Source organism: Pempheris klunzingeri, chromosome 6, assembly GCF_042242105.1.
Source record: "Pempheris klunzingeri isolate RE-2024b chromosome 6, fPemKlu1.hap1, whole genome shotgun sequence".
Taxonomy (NCBI): domain Eukaryota; kingdom Metazoa; phylum Chordata; class Actinopteri; order Acropomatiformes; family Pempheridae; genus Pempheris; species Pempheris klunzingeri.
This window is the reverse complement of record NC_092017.1, coordinates 23,171,680-23,183,456: the sequence shown is the minus strand read 5'-3', so window position 1 is coordinate 23,183,456 and position 11,777 is coordinate 23,171,680.

The window sequence follows — 11,777 nt, the reverse complement described above, 5'->3', positions numbered from 1 at the left end:
AAGACTCATTTGTGGTGACATAACCACAGAAAATTATCGTCTGACTCTACAGCTCCCTTCACATCTTTTAGCATCACTGTTCAGCCTATGAATCAACTGTCTTCGTTCAGCCTTCAGCCACAGTCGGACGCTGTTTTCAGGGAGAAAAAAGCTGTAAAAACCATGTACGTGAGCTGCCCAGCACCAAACGGCTGCCAGGCAAAGTTGGCAACTAGCTGGTGAACAGTGTGGAAAGTATTTAGCAACTAATGAGACGGATATTTTTCTCAGGCACTGATGAAGACCGAAACAGAAATAGAAGATGAGTGAATATTGGCCAGATGGTCAGAATCACGTCACTGACCCTAATTACAACAAATGAACGATCATAAAGATGATGATGCTGTATGTCAATTTACAGCCAAGTAAATGACTTAAAGGGATAGTTTGGATGTTTTAAGTGGGGTTGTATGAGTACATATCCATAGTCAGTGTATTACTTACAGTAGATTGTGGTTGGCACGCCCCCGTTTTGCAGTCCCAGCCCAGATGCTGAGTAATCGACTGCTGTGGACGGGGGCAGCAGAAAAACGCATTTTCACCACCATAAAAAAATCAATATCAGTTTAAACGTAGACTATATTTAGAATATTTTCACCACTTGTATCAGACTGCCCTTTCTGCAGGGGAACTGAAGCTGTTCTCTTGTTCTCTTCGCTTGTTGGAAAGGCTGTCTGACATCAATCTAAGACGGCTAAAATAACCTAAATATAGCAACACTTATAATGTCATAGATTTTTTTAGGTGGCTAAAATATGCTTTTCTGCTGCGCCTGTCCAGCACTACATTGCTTAGCATCTGCAGGAACAAGAACTGATGCGTGCTGACCTTCTGCTGGCCACCATCTACTGTAAGTAATATGCTGATTATGAATAAGTACCTCAAAAAACCCCACTTAAACATCCGAACTATCCCTTTGATGCTGCTGTAACTTCATGATCTAGACAGTGGTCACATATTATGGCTAGATTTAAAGCTACACTGACAGTTTTCTGATGTGAATCCGGTCGTCTTAATGAGGATTTTCAGTTTGTTTTTCAGGAGCATCACCTGCCAAATGCCACATAGTGCTGGCTAGTTGCTGTCCACTCACTTGCGACTGGACAGCTGGCTGTTTTGACATTTCACGAGACTGCACCTGGATGAGTGGCCTTGAAACTTTGCCAACAGGAACAAGTGGGCAGTGGAGTACTGCACACACTGACAAGGAGCTAAAAAGTGTGCTTTCCTCATTAATTTCAGTTAGAGTCTTTAAACACAAAGGGAAAGGTGAAAGTGAGACTTTTACTTTCCTTCCACATTGTTTGCAACATTTACGAGACGGCTGTTTCCCTTGCAGTGTTTTGCAGCGAGCACCTCTCCAGCTCTCTGGACTCCATTAGTTTCGCTCCTTCATGGGGATAAAATAAGGACGCTTCAGAGTGCTGGGTCCACCTCAGGTCAAGAGCAGCCCAGCAAACCTATAGTCGCAACTGACAGCCGGTATCCTGCCAGAAAAGAGGCTGGAGGGACAGAGGGAGGGGGGTGGCTGCATAATACAGGGGCAGCTGTCTATTGCCAGGTTTTCACACTGTGTTTGAGATGCCTCAAAAGGGAAGAGAGAGTAGAGAGAGGATTGAGAGAACAGACGGACAAACAGCAATACAAATGGTTGAATGTTGGGTGAGAGGGGGATGGAGAGAGAGAGAGAGAAAAAAAAAGAGGATGGCAAGAGATGGAAAACAAAGTTGGTTCCCCCTAAACAGACGTGCCCTGGTGTCGACTTCACTCTGGCCATGACTCATTCACGTGGACGGTGCTGTCACGGAGCGGAGGGGGTGGAGGAGGATGAAGAATGGGCTGATGTGAGGGTGCACAGAGGCAGGCGTCCATATGGCCCCTGAGGCACCAACAAGGCCCGGGTGACAAAAGGGGCCTCCGCTCTCCAGTCATCCCCTCCTCAAACCTCTCTGGGAATTCTGTTTTGCAGTCCCTCTCTCTCCTCTCCGGAGCCTCTCACTTTCTCCCAGGCCAGCTCAGGAATGTGCCTTCTGCAAACCAACACACACACACACACACACACACACACACGGGGAATGCCTTCCCCCTCGCTGGTTAGTTATTATTGTAATGGCTGATGCAAAGAATGTTGTGCAATTGCGTATGCTTGCATGCAACATAAACACTTGTGGCATTTGAAGTTCCACAGACATCTGCAGGTTGAACTCCGCTGCTTAGCCCTCACACTTCTTTAATGTTTTGGACAATGGACAACAGCACAGCCATAAACCCAGTGACCCCCCCCACCCCACCACCACCCCCACCTCCAGCATGATGGGTATTCATGATGTCAGATTTTCCTCAGTTGATTTCTTCATCTAAGTCCAAGAGATTTCCCAACATAAATAGAAATCTTTAACTAAGGGGGGTGTCTACATAGGATGGATTGCCTGCAGTCCAGGTTTTATCACCGGTGCTTGGAAGTTTTTAAGCCAAATCCTGGGAAACAATGAGAGCAGGTGCTGGGCAGGAGGGGCTGTAAATCTGGCCTGGCGAATTAAGCCATTCCCTTGGCATTGTTCTGGCTGGCCTCTTAGCTGCTCCTGCTGGGGAGGGTGTTAGGTGGGGTGAGGTGGAGCGAGGGTCTGCTGCCTAAATCTCCCAACATGGGGGCACGCTGCACATTTCACACATAGTCATCTAAGTTGAACCCCTGCTGCAGGCGGAGGGATACACAAACACACTACGTCACAGGACGTACAGAAGAGGGAAAGAACATTAAAAGAGGAAAATAGAGTCAAGCGGTGAGCTATGTGGAAAAAGATTATTCAGACATCTTTCTTGTCCGTCAGAGCATCACATTTGCATGTAGTTAAAAAGAAAAGAACTACAGGAAGTTGTCTGAAAAATTATTTTTTCTCAAGAAAGAATTCAATCAGCATTTTCCTTCTCCCTCGAAGCAGCCACTGAGTTGCTAAAATGATCTCCAGTTAAATCATCAGTCTACGTTTCATCATTGTAAACCGTAAAGCTGTTTCTGTTTAAAACCTCTCAGAGGCTGGTGGTAGGTTTCATTAGTTGACCCTTGACCTCATAAGAGATCAGGTGACCAGGGCACTGCTGAGGAATGTTCCCTCTTGACTCCTTTTCATTTTCTAATTTCAAAGCTCTCAACAGTTTGGATTCTTGTCATTTTACCGGCCCCTCCCAACATACCGTCCATGTGTGTGTGTGTGTGCGGTGGGGGGGGGGCATTCGTATGTCCTGTGTGCAGTCAAGAGCGGAAAACAGGCCACAAAATTAATTTTTCCTTGGGGTTGTGATTGACAGACATTTCTTTTAAAAAGTCCATGAACAAAAGTCTTATTGGGCCCAATGCCGTCACATGATGGACGCCACTTCAAAGTCTGGTGCACTTCCTGGGGGCTTCTGTTACGCAGGTATAATGTTTACCATTTATACCATCTTACTGTAGCTTGTTAGCATGTATTTGGTCAAACTGACATCTAAAGGATACAGATCAACCACAGTTAATATAGATCATCCAGAGGGGGACATGAGTGTTTGTACCAAATGGCATTTCCACCTAATACTTGTCAAGACAATCTTTTTAAAAAAAAACAAAAATGTCAACCTCACGGTGGCCCTAGATGAGAAGTCACCAAAATCAGAGAGATTCATCCACTGGTGACCATGACTGTGTACAAGCCTCTCAGGACAAAGTGGTGGATTGACTGAAAAACTGCACAGTAAAATTTGGCAAAATAAACACGACTCAAGGTCAATTCCATTTACTGATGAAAACCATGACATGTGGTTGAAAGCTCAGAAAAAGTAAACCTTAAATCAAGATTATTTTGTCAAACTACGGTTGTGTAATTTGACAAAACAGCCTCAACTCCAGTGCATGCCGTAATATCATTCTTTTAAATGTTTTCACTTTAAATCATTACTTTATATAAATAAATAAAGTAATATACCATCCATGTTTGCATCCTCTCATGAAGTACTTCTTAAACTCTTCCACAAAAATATCATTTGTTATTATTCTTAGAGTACTTTCCCTCTTGACCCTGCTGTGCCTTCCAGCATAATGCTGCACCGCCTGATCCACATTTAAAAAGGCTCTTCAGAGTGGAAATATTCACAATATTTAAACTAGAGGAACTCAGGTTCAAGTGCTGTAATTTCAGTCCATCAGCAGCAGCTGGGGGATGACTGACGATGAACATCAAGAACATTTTCGTACGAGATCTTGTCATAAACGTAGGCCAGGATTCTGTCCCTTCAGAGTGGGATCTGTCATCTAAACTGTCAGTCTATTAGAGCAGACATATGGAAAACCCTTAAGGCTTTTTTAAGACCACGAAAGTGACGAAAACAACAGACAGATAGTGAAGTGAAGTGAAAATTTGTGGAAACCAAAGCAAAATGTGTATCTAGCATTAACTCCATTAAATAAAGTTAGAGTTTACTCATTCAGCAGTCAGTTAGTGGAGCTTATTACATGGCTCTGTTGAATACTCGATTCTGATTGGTCAATAATCAAAGAAGCCGTGTAATATGCAGGATGATGTACAGCGAGTGACGGCCATTATTGCAAACTGAACCCCCTCAGAATGATTAAAGGTCCTTTCCTTTCTCGTCGGGTCCTGCATCATCCTATCTGGATTTGTTTTGCAACAATGCCCAGCTTGATGTATACTCAGCTCTGACATTTATAGTTATTTCTACACAGCACGCTCTTGCTATGTATAACAGACCCTTACTATGGACGCAGTCCTGATGTCTGAAGCATTAAATCATTTTTGAATAACTAAAACAAATTTTAAATGTGTATTTTATGTCAAATCTTTTGTAGGAGACAATAAGATAAGATAAGAACAAGATAATAAGTGTGATCATCTACAGCAAGCGCTGGTGATTCTTGCAAAACAAACACTTTCAGGATGATTTCCTCCTGCATCACACTGTTGGGACTTGTTTTGCAATAAGGACGAGCTCGCTGTGTGTTATCCCTGACTTAGAAGTCCTACAAGGCGAATTTTGCTCGCTTTGGATACCTGTTTCCAACCTTTGTGCTAAGCTACGCTAAGCAGCTGCCAGCTGTAGCTTCATATTCGACCTACATGCATGAGAGTGGTGTCCATCTTCTCATCTAACTCTCTGCAAGAAAGCCAAAAAACTTATTTCCCAAAATGTGTAAGTATTCCTTTAAGAGAGGGGCTATCATAGCTGTTAGGCAGCATTAAGGAGACTCCTGAAGCACCAGGCGAACTAAGTTTTACTGCTGACAGCTGGAGAGTGCTCTGCTGACAGGAGGCAGGCGATAGCATACACTAAAATACCAACTGTGTCAGTCCACTTCCTCTGTGAAGAACAAAGTTATCACCGCGCCTCATATCAGCATGATGTTACAGGCTGGTTGGAGGATGAATCGCTACAAAAGGTGTGCCACCTGCAAGTTTATCAAACCACGGAGGCCCAAATCTTCTCATTGAGCTCGACCACAGCTGCTGTCAAGGCCTCTTTTCAGTCTCACCTTTCACATTTTTCTCTCCTATCAAGCGGAGCAAACCCTCACCCTCATCCTGTCCTCATGCTGAAAGGAGATTGCTCTCGTCTGGAGGAGCGGGAGGGGGAGAGGTGATGAGCAGCTTACCTCTAGGAGGGATTAGCCTTATTAAAATGAAATAGTCTAGTCCTGAGTGACAGAGCAATGGAGGTGGAGGAGGGAAGAGCCAGGGCGGACAGAGGAGAGGGCCTACGTTGTGTGAGGCCCGGCCCCTGAGGATCTGAGGCACCGCTCCTCTGTGTTCTCCTTCCCTCCATTCTTCACTTTCACCTCTCGCTCTCTCCTCATCTTCTCCCCCCCTTTCCTCCACTCTGCTCTCTCATCATCACCGCGGTCCAGAACAGGCGGATCTGTCAGCGGTGCGTCAAGAGATCTGCCCCGAGGCCTTCAGATGAGCTGCCAAGTACAGGGCCCGGATCGTAAGGGAACAAAAGACCCCCAAAAAACACATCAGAAAGGCCCGGGACCTCGGCAAAATGTGTTTAATAGCCCTCCTATTGAAGGGCACTGCATGTATGGAATGTATGGCCAGGGTCACTGCGTAAAGGTTCCCAGCAATTACCCAGGCTTAGCTCGCCCATGTTTATAGGGAGTGAATGGGTAGAATGCATTGGAGAACATTAACCAACCTGAGCCTCTCAGAACACGTCCAATGAAAGACGTACAAAAGGACTGAACATGCTGAATATGACTTTGTAATTTGTACCTAATGACATGTACACTATGGTAATCCCTCTTATGAGCATAAAGCCATGATTTAGTCAGAAGACCAGACTGCACACCATGTTTCTGACATGTGATGAGCCTGAGCCGACTCTAATGTTGGCCTGAGCACAGGATACATTTCTTGTTGTTCTTCTTCTTCCTCCTCTTGGAGACAACAAACAAAATATTAAAAAGTGTTAAAATAGAAATAAAAAAGCAACATAAAATATCGATGACTGAATAAGTGATTAAAATAAACATTAAGATTAACAATTTGTTTTATTCAGACTGTGTGGGTGTTGTTCTATCACATTTGATTAACTGTGGCCGATCAGCATTAGAAAACAACCAACTGTCATCAAATGTTGATTCAAACGTTGTCAACTTCTGATTGGTGCTCAGAAATATGTGATAATGTCGTTTTTCAACCGAGACTCGCCTTCTTCAAACCAGTGAGGAGAGCACGGACAAAAACTCGAGCGGTAAAAACTCATGAAATAACAAAAGCCTGAATGTAAAAAGTGGACACAGCATCCGCAATCAGCCATCGGTTTGTGGACTGCCATTTTGAAGCCTTTATGGGCGTCGCCATCTTGGTTTTTGGGCCCTCAATGACTGCCTCTGAGAGGTTAGTCGTAAGGTAGCTCATTCTAAAGCATACAGTGCATCCGGAAAGTATTCACACCCCTTTATTTTTTCCACATTTTGTTATGTTACAGCCTTATACCAAAATGGATTAAATTCTTTTTTTTCCTCATTAATCTACACACAATACCCCATAATGACAAAGTGAAAAAAGTTTTTTAGAAATTTTTGCAAATGTATTAAAAATAAAAAACTGAAATATCACATGTACGTAAGTATTCACACCCTTTGCTATGACACTCAAAACTGAGCTCAGGTGCATCCTGTTTCCACTGATCGTCCTTGAGATGTTTCTATAACTTGACTGGAGTCCACCTGTGGTAAATTCAATTGATTGGACTTGATTTGGAAAGGCACACACCTGTCTATATAAGGTCCCACAGCTGACGGTGCATGTCAGAGCAGAAACCAAGCCATGAAGTCAAAGGAATTGTCTGTAGACCTAAAATTTCTGCAGCATTGAAGGTCCTGAAGAGCACAGTGGCCTCCATCATTCGTAAATGGAAGAAGTTCAGAACCACCAGGACTCTTCCTAGAGCTGGCCGCCCGTCCAAACTGAGCAATCGGGGGAGAAGGGCCTTGGTCAGGGAGGTGACCAAGAACCCGATGGTCACTCTGACAGAGCTCCAGCGTTACTCTGAGGAAATGGGAGAACCTTCCAGAAGGACAACCATCTCTGCAGCACTCCACCAATCAGGCCTTTATGGCAGAGTGGCCAGGCGGAAGCCTCTCCTCAGTAAAAGGCATATGACAGCCTGCTTGGAGTTTGCCAAAAGGCACCTAAACGACTCTCAGACCATGAGAAACAAGATTCTCTGGTCTGATGAAACCAAGATAGAACTATTTGGCCTGAATGCCAAGCGTCACGTCTGGAGGAAACCAGGCACCGCTCATCACCTGGCAAATACCATCCCTACGGTGAAGCATGGTGGTGGCAGCATCATGCTGTGGGGATGTTTCAGGAACTGGGAGACTAGTCAGGATAGAGGGAAAGATGAATGCAGCAAAGTACAGAGACATCCTGGATGAAAACCTGCTCCAGAGCGCTCAGGATCTCAGACTGGGGCGACGGTTCACCTTCCAACAAGACAACGACCCGAAGCACACAGCCAAGATAACGAAGGAGTGGCTTCGGCACAAGTCTGTGAATGTCCTTGAGTGGCCCAGCCAGAGCCCAGACTTGAACCCCATTGAACATCTCTGGAAAGGCCTGAAAATAGCTGTGCAGCGACGCTCCCCATCTAACCTGACAGAGCTTGAGAGGATCTGCAGAGAAGAATGGGGAAAAACACCCCAAATGCAGGTGTGCCAAGCTTGTAGCATCATACCCAAGAAGACTTGAGGCTGTAATCGCTGCCAAAGGTGCCTCAACAAAGTACTGAATAAAGGGTGTGAATACTTATGTACATATGATATTTTAGTTTTTTATTTTTAATACATTTGCAAAAATTTCTAAAAACCTTTTTTCACTTTGTCATTATGGGGTGTTGTGTGTAGATTGATGAGGGAAAAAAAGAATTTAATTCATTTTGGAATAAGGCTGTAACATAACAAAATGTGGAAAAAGTGAAGGGGTGTGAATACTTTCCGGATGCACTGTACATGGTCGACTTTAAATGGGACCATAACTTACAAAATGAACATCATGCTGCAGTGAAGATTTGAAACTAGCGATCGAGTCCATAAACTCATTTTGGAGCCAGTAGAGTCGCCCCCTGCTGTTCATGCAGGTTTAAGTTCTACCGTTTTACATTGTTGAGGCTAGTTGAGAAAACATGTTTTCAGGGCCTTTAATGTTTATGGCCCGATCACAAATGTTGACAGGAATCTTTTATCCTCACTGTCAAAATGTCCCTTATGTTGGTCCCATTTTTGAGGGCACTCATTTTTACTGAAATTTCTTTTGTGATCGTCGGTTTGTAATTTGTTGATTTAGTCTTTCTCAGGATACCGAGCTAGAAACACTACTCGCTGTTACAAATGCAAAACTCTAAGTTAACTGTTAATTCACTGATGGACTAACTGTGATAACTCTTTCAGATTTGTTACTGCGTTCCACGTCTTATTTGAACTTTTAAATTCTTACTTAGCTTCTTGCTGATATGAAGAACAATACTAATCTGACAGCCAGAATGTACTTTAGTGAATACAACGTTCTTGTTACTCTCTGCATAAGCCTGCAGGGAGCTACACATCAGGGCAATAGAAGAGGTTAGAGGCTATTTGCCCTGACCAATGTTAGCAATTGGGTATATTAGAAGTCTTATAGGCAGATATCAGATATGAATTTCCCTGTTTGAAGTATCCCCATTGACATACAACCATCAGTAGCACAACTTACACACTGTCTAACTCTGGGGAACTTAAATAGGCTATCAGCAAAAGGCAAAGGCCAATCAGGGCGGAGGTGGTCAGAGGCACAAGGTGTTTTCAATGGACTCATCAACTAATTGCTGTCAGAAGGCCTTCAGGAGTATCTGAATAAATATAGAGACAATACATGTATATCTACATACATTTTTTTTTACCTTTAATTAACTTTAAGATGCGAAATAAATTGATCCTTTATGTGTTTGTCAGTATTTTGGTGTTATTTTGAGACTGCACGCCTCGCTACACACACCTGATACCACTTCTGGGTAAACCTGGAGCTGAGACAGCAAATATTTTTACATCCCTTACTGAAAATCTTCATGTAAGGTTTATATAAAGCCCATTATAAAAAGAACATGCTGTTTGGATTGTCCACAGATGAACCTGCTGTCTTTGCTGCCTCAGGATGTGATTACTGCAGCCGACTCCACGTTTCTTGCCTCAAATGCTGTGATTCAACAAAATAAATCACGATTCATTGGCTGTTTTAGTTTGCTATCATCAACAGCTTCACTTCGACGTCACATGGATGATTTTGAATGTCTGCTATGACGTCTCAACACTCAGCAGGTAAGCTGACCGAAGGTCCACCTGTCTCAGACCTTTTGTCTTTATTGTCGTGGTTAACACTATACTGGAGAAAAAAAAAGTCTGAAACAAAGAGCGTGTGTTTGTGTGGTTGGCTGGTTGACTTGCAGCAATGATACCGACTCAAAGGTCAGCAGAGATTAAGGGAACAGAGGAGAGAAGACGAAGGGAAGAAAAGGTCTGGTTTCACATGCAGGTGGCTGTCAAGGATGTTTACCCAAAGAGACCCATATCTTCTCCATCCCAAATTAGAAACGAACAAAAGTTTAGTTCAGTTCACTCCGGCAGACGGCTTGATATCAAGTGGCGACCCTGGCTGTCCAAACAGGCTCTGTGTTATTATGTCTACCTCCGTCTTCATATGGGATTTCACTCTTGCTTTTATTGGAGCTGAGAGAGCAGCTTTGCAAGTCAAACATGGATGAAGCACTTTTAAAACAGGCACTTACGTTTAGAGTCTAAATATATAACCTTTTTTCCAGATGTACAACAATGGAATTTAAAATGTTAGCAGTGACTATCAGCTGAGAGAAACATTTTCCATCTTGAAATATGAGAGCCGACAGGAACGTTTTTCTCTTTTAAAATTTTATAGATTTTAAAACTGTCAGTGAAATTATTGGCCCAATCTCAACAAAATTCCAGTCTGAATGTTAATGAGGATTTATCGCAGGTGGGTGTTTTTTTTCTTGACTTCAGTGGGGATATATAAAAAAAAAGGGCTGCAGGGTTCAGGCAGGTATGTGTACATTCTGTACCCTAGAGCTCTCTCATACCTGTTCAGGGCAGCCATAAAAAACATGATATGAACCTACAGTAGTGACATCAAACAAGGCTTAAAACCATTTAGTGCTGAAAGGCCTGCGGCTGCTCTGACTTCTCATGCTAACTGCCAGAGATATGTATCACCTCAGCTGGAGCCGCTTTGAGGCCATTTTCACGCTCCTGATTTTAGATCTCATTTTGGAGACATACTTCACGTTAAAATTTCATTTAACTGTTTCAGCACACTGCTTTGGGCTCCACTTGTGGTACACGTTGTTCCAAGTTTGGTTTACATGTACGTAGCTCACAAATGCTCCTGTTAATGTTGTTTTTTTTTGGAGCCACAGTGAGCGTGCAGCCCTCCAGCAGTGGATTTTACTGGACAGCTAAATGCAGCTGCGTCCTGGGAATGTCCCTGAAGCTAGAAGCCATTCTGGGAGATTCCCACAAGCCAACAAGGGCAATTCCCCGACTTATTTATCTGTGCTGAGGGTGGGTGACAATGCTCCCACAGCAAAGAGATGAATCTATAAAAAAAAAGAAAACACAAAAGAGTCCAGTTTCCTGAAGTTAAGGTAATCTTTTCCAGGCCGTTTCAAATAATACAAAGACTGTGTTTAGGATTGGGAACGTGCGGCTGCAGCGTCAGGTCATTTCAACAAGAGTGATACGATTACCGGGCCCACCACACACCACATTTGTTTTTATAAGAGAAATTGTCAGATCATAGTTTTTTATGAATGAATTCCAGGCTTGTCCGTTTGCGTAGGAGTGAGAAGATGTTACATGTGCACTAAAAATGTACTTTTCCAACTGTGGAAACCCAGATGTTTTTACTGTTTTTTTTTAATCACCACCAGTGAAATCCATTTCCAGGGTCAGTGAAGCTTTAACTCAGGTGACTTTTAATGTAGTTCTGGTCGTTCAATTCACTGGAAAACAATTATAGTCAGTGTTAAGGAAAGCTGATTGTGCTGTGGAAAATGTACTATTGTAGTGATGTTATGAAGAAATAAATGCCTCGGCAGATTTTAGCTGATCCAAGAGCCAATGATGGACTTTTATGTCTGTCAAAAAAAGAAAGAAGAAAAGACACAAGGTCCACACG